Source organism: Arachis hypogaea, chromosome 15 (assembly GCF_003086295.3).
Source record: "Arachis hypogaea cultivar Tifrunner chromosome 15, arahy.Tifrunner.gnm2.J5K5, whole genome shotgun sequence".
NCBI lineage: Eukaryota > Viridiplantae > Streptophyta > Magnoliopsida > Fabales > Fabaceae > Arachis > Arachis hypogaea.
This window is the reverse complement of record NC_092050.1, coordinates 102,853,229-102,861,756: the sequence shown is the minus strand read 5'-3', so window position 1 is coordinate 102,861,756 and position 8,528 is coordinate 102,853,229. Positions and strand designations below refer to the sequence as shown.

The 8,528-nt window shown below is 40.2% G+C and overlaps 2 non-coding genes across 2 annotated transcripts; one reads left to right on the top strand and one right to left on the bottom strand.

The window, feature by feature from the left end:
• Positions 1-631: 631 nt before the first annotated feature.
• LOC112753003 (small nucleolar RNA R71) lies at positions 632-735 on the bottom strand. Its single transcript, XR_003177407.1, has one exon. It is a non-coding gene; the product is annotated as a small nucleolar RNA R71 (small nucleolar RNA).
• Positions 736-7,571: 6,836 nt separating this feature from the next.
• LOC112753047 (small nucleolar RNA R71) lies at positions 7,572-7,680 on the top strand. Its single transcript, XR_003177449.1, has one exon. It is a non-coding gene; the product is annotated as a small nucleolar RNA R71 (small nucleolar RNA).
• Positions 7,681-8,528: the final 848 nt, after the last annotated feature.

The following is an 8,528-nucleotide window of genomic DNA, read 5'->3' as shown; positions in this document are numbered from 1 at the left end:
ATTTTTTTCTTCTTCTTTTCTTCTACTCACACAGGGACCTCTATACTGTGGTAAAAAGGACCCCTATTATTATTATTTTTTTGTCCCTCTTTTTCATATGAGCAGGAGCAAGGACAAGAACATTCTTGTTGAAGCAGATCCAGAACCTGAAAGGACTCTGAAGAGGAAACTAAGAGAAGCTAAATTACAACAATCCAGCAAGCACCTTTCAGAAATTTTCGAACAGGAAGAGGAGATGGCAACCGAAAATAATAATAATGCAAAGAGGATGCTTGGTGACTTTACTGCACCTAATTCCAATTTACATGGAAGAAGCATCTCCATTCCTGCCATTGGAGCAAACAATTTTGAGCTGAAACCTCAATTAGTTTCTCTGATGCAGCAGAACTGCAAGTTTCATGGACTTCCATCTGAAGATCCTTTTCAGATCTTAACTGAATTCTTGCAGATATGTGATACTGTTAAGACTAATGGAGTAGATCCTGAAGTCTACAGGCTCATGCTTTTCCCTTTTGCCGTAAGAGACAGAGCTAGAGTATGGTTGGACTTTCAACCTAAGGATAGCCTGAACTCTTGGGATAAGCTGGTCAAGGCTTTCTTAGCCAAGTTCTTTCCTCCTCAAAAGCTGAGTAAACTTAGAGTTGATGTTCAGACCTTCAGACAGAAAGAAGGTGAATCTCTCTATGAAGCTTGGGAGAGATACAAAGGACTGACCAGAAAGTGTCATTCTGACATGCTTTCAGAATGGACCATCCTAGATATATTCTATGATGGTCTATCTAAATTGGCTAAAATGTCATTGGATACTTCTGCAGGTAGATCCATTCACCTAAAGAAAATGCCTACAGAAGCTCAAGAACTCATTGACATGGTTGCTAATAACCAGTTCATGTACACTTCTGAGAGAAATCCTGTGAGTAATGGGACGCCTATGAAAAAGGGAGTTCTTGAAATTGATACTCTGAATGCCATATTGGCTCAGAACAAATTATTGACCCAACAAGTCAATATGATTTCTCAAAGTCTGAATGGAATGCAAGCTGCATCCAACAGTACTCAAGAGACGCCTTCTGAAGAAGAGACCTTTGATCCTGAGAACCCTGCAATAGCAGAGGTAAATTATATGGGTGAACCTTATGGAAACACCTATAATCCATCATGGAGAAATCATCCAAATTTCTCATGGAAGGATCAACAAAAGCCTCAACAAGGCTTTAATAATGGTGGAAGAAATAGGTTTAACAATAGTAAACCTTTTCCATCATCCACTCAGCAACAGACAGAGAATTCTGAGCAGAATCCATCTAGCTTAGCAAATTTAGTCTCTGATCTATCTAAGGCCACTGTGAGTTTCATGAATGAAACAAGATCCTCCATTAGAAATTTGGAAGCACAAGTGGGCCAGCTGAGTAAAAGGATCACTGAAATCCCTCCTAGTACTCTCCCAAGCAATACAGAAGAAAATCCAAAAGGAGAGTGCAAGGCCATTGACATAACCACCATGGCCGAACTTGTAAGGGAGGTTGAGGACATGAATCCAGTGAGGAAGACCTCCTGGGACGTCCAGTGATCAATAAGGAGTTTTCCTCTGAGGAACCAAAGGAATCTGAGACTCATCTAGAGACCATAGAGATTCCATTAAACCTCCTTATGCCCTTCATGAGCTCTGATGAGTATTCCTCTTCTGAAGAGAATGAGGATGTTACTGAAGAGCAAGCTGCCAAGTTTCTTGGTGCAATCATGAAGTTGAATGCCAAATTATTTGGTATTGAGTCTTGGGAAGATGAACCCCCCTTGTTCACTAATGAACTAAGTGATCTGGATCAACTGACATTGCCTCAGAAGAAACAGGATCCTGGAAAGTTCGTAATACCTTGTACCATAGGCAACATGATCTTTGAAAAGGCTCTGTGTGACCTTGGTTCAGGGATAAACCTCATGCCCCTCTCTGTAATAGAGAAACTGCGAATCTTTGGGGTGCAAGCTACTAAAATCTCATTAGAGATGGCAGACAATTCAAGAAAATAGGCTTATGGACAAGTAAAGGACGTGTTAGTAAAGGTTGAAGGCCTTTACATCCCTGTTGATTTCATAATCCTTGATACTGGGAAGGATGAGGATGAATCCATCATCCTTGGGAGACATTTCCTAGCCACAGCAAGAGCTGTGATTGATGTTGACAGAGGTGAATTAGTCCTTCAATTGAATGAGGACTCCCTTGTGTTTACAACTCAAGGTTACCCTTCTGTAAACATGGAAAAGAGGCACAGTAAGCTTCTCTCAAAACAGAGTCAACCAGAGCCCCCACAGTCAAACTCTAAGTTTGGTGTTGGGAGGCCACAACCAAACTCTAAGTTTGGTGTTGAACTCCCATATCCAAACTCTAAGTTTGGTGTTGGGAAGTCTCAACAATGCTCTGAACATCTGTGAGGCTCCATGAGAGCCCACTGTCAAGCTATTGACATTAAAGAAGCGCTTGTTGGGAGGCAACCCAATTTTTATTTATCTAATTTTATTTTTCTTGTTCTTTCATGTTTTATTAGGTTCATGATCATGTGGAGTCACAAAATAAATATAAAAATTGAAAACGGAATCAAAAACAGCAGAAGAAAAATCACACCCTGGAGAAAGACCTTACTGGCGTTTAAACGCCAGGAAGAAGCATCTGGCTGGCGTTCAACGCTAGAACAGAGCATGGTTCTGGCACTGAACGCCCAAAATGGGCAGCATCTGGGCGTTTGAACGCCAGAATTGCACCCCGGAGAAGAGCTGGTGCTGAACACCCAAAACAAGCATGGTTCTGGTGTTCAACGCCAGAAATGGGCAACAAATGGGCGTTCAACGCCCAGAACAAGCACCAATCTGGCGCTGAACGCCCAGAGTTGTGTGCAAAGGCATTTTGCATGCCTAATTTGGTGCAAGGTTGTAAATCCTTGAACACCTCAGGATCTGTGGACCCCACAGGATCCCCACCTACCTCCACTCACTTCTTCTCACCCCTCTTTCACACAATCCCATAAACACTCTTCCCCAAAACTCTTCACCAATCACCTCAATCTCTCTTCCCTATAACCACTTCACCACTCACATCCATCCACTCTTCCCTATAAACCTACCTCATAAAACCCACCTACCTTCAAAATTTAAAATCAATTTCCCACCCAAAACCCACCCTTATGGCCGAACCTTACCCCCCCTCCCTTCCCTATATAAAGCCCTCTATTCTTCTTCATTTTCACACAACACAACCCTCTCTTCCCCTTCTTGGCCGAATACACCCCTCCCCCCTCTCCTCCATATTTTCTTCTTCTTCTTCATCTATTCTTTCTTCTCTTGCTCGAGGGCGAGCAATATTCTAAGTTTGGTGTGGTAAAAGCATAAGCTTTTTTGTTTTTCCATTACCATTGATGGCACCCAAGACCGGAGAATCCTCTAGAAAAGGGAAAGGGAAGACAAAAGCTTCCACTTCGAGTCATGGGAGATGGAAAGATCCATCTCCAAAGCTCATCAAGACCACTTCTATAATGTTGTGGTCAAGAAGAAGGTGATCCCCGAGGTCCCTTTCAAGTTCAAGAAGAATGAGTATCGGGAGATCCGACATGAAATCCAAAGAAGAGGTTGGGAAGTTCTAACAAACCCCATCCAACAAGTCGGCATCCTAATGGTTCAAGAGTTCTATGCCAATGCATGGATCACTAGGAACCATGATCAAAGTAAGAACCCAAACCCAAAGAATTATATTACAATGGTTCGGGAGAAATACTTAGATTTTAGTCCGGAAAATGTGAGGTTGGCGTTTAACTTGCCTATGATGCAAGGAGATGCACGCCCCTACACTAGAAAGGTCAACTTTAATCAAAGGTTGGACCAAGTCCTCATGGACATATGTGTGGAAGGAGCTCAATGGAAGATTGACTCCAAAGGCAAGCCGGTTCAATTAAGAAGACTGGACCTCAAGCCTGTGGCTAGAGGATGGTTGGAATTCATCCAACGCTCCATCATCCCCACTAGCAACCGATCTGAAGTTACTGTGGATCGGGCCATCATGATTCATAGCATCATGATTGGAGAGGAAGTAGAAGTTCATGAAGTCATCTCCCTTGAATTCTACAAAATAGTCGAAAAGCCCTCTCCTGGGGCAAGGCTAGCTTTTCCTCATCTTATTTGCCATCTATGTTACTCAGCTGGAGCTTTCATAGAAGGAGACATTCCCATTGAGGAAGAGAAGCCCATCACTAAGAAAAGGATGGAGCAAGCAAGAGAGCCCGTTCATGGATCTCAAGAGACGCATGAAGCTCATCTCCATGAGATCCCGGAGATGCCTCAAATGCATTTTCCTCCACAAAACTATTGGGAGCAAATCAACACCTCCCTAGGAGAATTAAGTTCCAACATGGGACAATTAAGGGTGGAACATCAAGAGCACTCCATCATCCTTCATGAAATAAGAGAAGATCAAAAAGCAATGAGGGAGGAGCAACAAAGACAAGGAAGAGACATAGAAGAGCTCAAGGACATCATTGGTTCCTCAAGAAGGAAATGCCACCATCACTAAGGTGGACTCATTCTTTGTTCTTATTTTCTGTTTTTCGTTTTCTTAATGTTAAGTGCTTATCCATGTTTGTGTCTTCATTACATGATCATTAGTATTTAGTAACTTTGTCTTAAAGTTATGAATGTCCTATGAATCCATCACCTCTCTTAAATGAAAACTGTTTTAATTCAAAAGAACAAGAAGTACATGAGTTTCAAATTTATCGTTGAACTTAGTTTAATTATATTGATGTGGTGACAATGCTTCTTGTTTTCTGAATGAATGCTTGAACAGTGCATATGTCTTTTGAAGTTGTTGTTTAAGAATGTTAAATATGTTGGCTCTTGAAAGAATGATGATAAGGAGACATGTTATTTGATAATCTGAAAAATCATAAAAATGATTCTTGAAGCAAGAAAAAGCAGCAAAGAACAAAGCTTGCAGAAAAAAAATATAGCGAAAAAAATAGAAAGAAAAAAAAAGAGAAAAAAAAAAGAGAGAAAAAGCAAGCAGAAAAAGCCAAAAGCTCTTAAAACCAAGAGGCAAGAGCAAAAAGCCAATAACCCTTAAAACCAAAAGGCAAGGGTAAATAAAAAGGATCCCAAGGCTTTGAGCATCAGTGGATAGGAGGGCCTAAAGGAATAAAATCCTGGCCTAAGCGGCTAAACCAAGCTGTCCCTAACCATGTGCTTGTGGCGTGAAGGTGTCAAGTGAAAACTTGAGACTGAGCGGTTAAAGTCAAGGTCCAAAGCAAAAGAAGAGTGTGCTTAAGAACTCTGGACACCTCTAATTGGGGACTTTAGCAAAGCTGAGTCACAATCTGAAAAGGTTCACCCAATTATGTGTTTGTGGCATTTATGTATCCGGTGGTAATACTGGAAAACAAAGTGCTTAGGGCCACGGCCAAGACTCATAAAATAGCTGTATTCAAGAATTATCATACTGAACTAGGAGAATCAATAACACTATCTGAACTCTGAGTTCCTATAGATGCCAATCATTCTGAACCCCAATGGATAAAGTGAGATACCAAAACTATTCAAGAGGCAAAAAGCTACAAGTCCCGCTCATTTAATTGGAGCTATGTTTCATTGGTAGTTTGGAATTTATAGTATATTCTCTTCTTTTTATCCTATTTGATTTTTAGTTACTTGGGGACAAGCAACAATTTAAGTTTGGTGTTGTGATAAGCGGATAATTTATACGCTTTTTGGCACTGTTTTTAGTATGTTTTTAGTAGAATCTGGTTACTTTTAGGGATGTTTTCATTATTTTTTATGTTAAATTCACATTTCTGGACTTTACTATGAGTTTGTGTGTTTTTCTGTGATTTCAGGTATTTTCTGACTGAAATTGAGGGACTTGAGCAAAAATCAGATTCAGAGGTTGAAGAAGGACTGCTGATGCTGTTGGATTCTAACCTCCCTGCACTCAAAGTGGATTTTCTGGAGCTACAAAACTCAAAATGGCGCGCTTCCAATTGCGTTGGAAAGTAGACATCCAGGGCTTTCAAGCAATATATAATAGTCCATACTTTGGCCGAGTTTTGACGACGCAAAAAGGCGTTGAACGCCAGTTCTACGCTGCAGTCTGGAGTCAAACGCCAGAAACACGTTACAAACTGGCGTTCAACTCCAAGAATGACCTCTCCACGTGTAAACTTCAAGCTCAGCCCAAGAGCACACCAAGTGGACCCCGAAAGTGGATTTATGCATCAATTACTTACTTCTGTAAACCCTAGTAACTAGTTTAGTATAAATAGGACTTTTTAATATTGTATTAGACATCTTTTGATCATCTTTTGATCATCTTTGATCAGTTTTATGCTATCTTAGACTTTCATGGGGACTGGCTATTCGGCCATGCCTAAACCATTATCACTTATGTATTTTCATACGGTAGAGTTTCTGCACTCCATAGATTAAGGTGTGGAGCTCTGCTGTTCCTCAAAGATTAATGCAAAGTACTAATATTTTTCTATTCAATTCAACTTATTCCGCTTCTAAGATATTCATTCGCACTTCAACCTGAATGTGATGAACGTGACAATTATCATCATTCCCCCACGAACGCGTGCCTGACAACCACTTCCGTTCCAACTTAGATTGAATGAGTATCTCTTGGATCTCTTAATCAGAATCTTCGTGGTATAAGCTAGATTGATGGCGGCATTCATGAGAGTCTGGAAAGTCTAAACATTGTCTGTGGTATTCCGAGTAGGACTCTGGGATTGAATGACTATGACGAACTTCAAACTCGCGAGTGCTGGGCGTGGTGACAGACGCAAAAGAAGGGTGAATCCTATTCCAGTATGATCGAGAACCTCAGATGATTAGCCGTGCTGTGACAGAGCATTTGGACCATTTTCACAAGAGGATGGGATGCAGCCATTGACAAGGGTGATGCCTCCAGACGATTAGCCATGCAGTGACAGCGCATCGGACCATTTTCCAGAGAGGATAAAAAGTAGCCATTGACAACGGTGATGTCCTTACATAAAGCCAGCCATGGAAAGGAGTAAGACTGATTGGATGAAGACAGCAGGAAAGCAGAGGTTTAGAGGAACGAAAGCATCTCTATACACTTATCTGAAATTCTCATCAATGATATACATAAGTGTTTCTATCCTTATTTTCTATCTATTTATTATTTATGTTCGAAAACTCCATAACTATTTTATATCCGCCTGACTGAGATTTACAAGGTGACCATAGCTTGCTTCATACCAACAATCTCCGTGGGATCGACCCTTACTCACGTAAGGTTTATTACTTGGACGACCCAGTGCACTTGCTGGTTAGTTGTATTGAAGTTGTGAATAAAAAACGATTTATTAAGACGTGCGTACAGAGTTTCTGGCGCCGTTTCCTGAGATCACAATTTCGTGCACCATGTACATGAATTGGTTATTTGCAACCATCTCAATGAGTTCTCTTACTTCTTCTGGTGTTTTCTTCAAGTGGAGTGATCCACCTACAGAGCTGTCCAATGAGATTTTGGACATCTCATTCTGAGAGCATTCTGAGAGACCATTCTGAGAGCATGTCAGGAGGACATTTCCTGATCAGTTGCTTGTATCTTTCCCAAGCTTCATAGAGGGATTCATCTTCTCTTTGTCTGAAGGTTTGAACTTCGACTCTGATTTTGCTCATCCTTTGAGGAGGAAAGAATTTAGCCATAAAATCATTAACCAGCTTTTCCCAAGAGTCTAGGCTCTCTTTTGGTTGAGAATCCAACCATATCTTAGCTCTGTCTCTTACAGCAAAGGAAAAGAGCATAAGCTTGTATACTTCAGGATTCACTCTATTGGTCTTAACAGTATCACAGATTTGCAAGAATTCAGCTAAAAACTGATGTGGATCTTCTATTGGAAGTCCATGGAACTTGCAGTTCTATTTTAGAAGAGAGACTAACTGAGGCTTAAGCTCAAAATTGTTAGCTCCAATGGCAAGTACAGAGATGCTTTTGCTATAAAAGTCAGAGGTAGGCATGGTAAAGTCACCAAGAACCTTTCTTTCCTCAACTTTAGGTTCAGCCATGTCCTCTATTTCTTGTTAAAAAATTTTTGAAAGGTTTTTTCTGGAGTGTTGTGCTTTATCTTATTGTAAATTCCTCCTTAAAGTCCTTTTAGGTTCAGGATCAAGATTAAATAGGGGATCTTTATCCCTGTTCCTAGTTATAAACAAGAAAAGAAAAAAAGAAAAAAAGGAAGCTTCTATGTCTGACTTGAGTATAGAAGGCTCCTAGTGAGATGTGAACAAAGAAGCAAAAGATAGAAAAGTGAAGATGGAAGATGAGGGAGGAGAAGAGTTCGAATAGATAAAAGTAGTTAGGAGAAGAATTAGAAATAGAAAAGATAAATAAGAATTAAAATATTTTTGTTTTTATTTTAATTACTTATTAATTTCGAAAATAAGATTAATAACTTAAAAAGAATTGAAAATTAGTTAGTGAATTTTAGAAAAAGAGGAGAGAGAAATAGAAGGGAATTTTC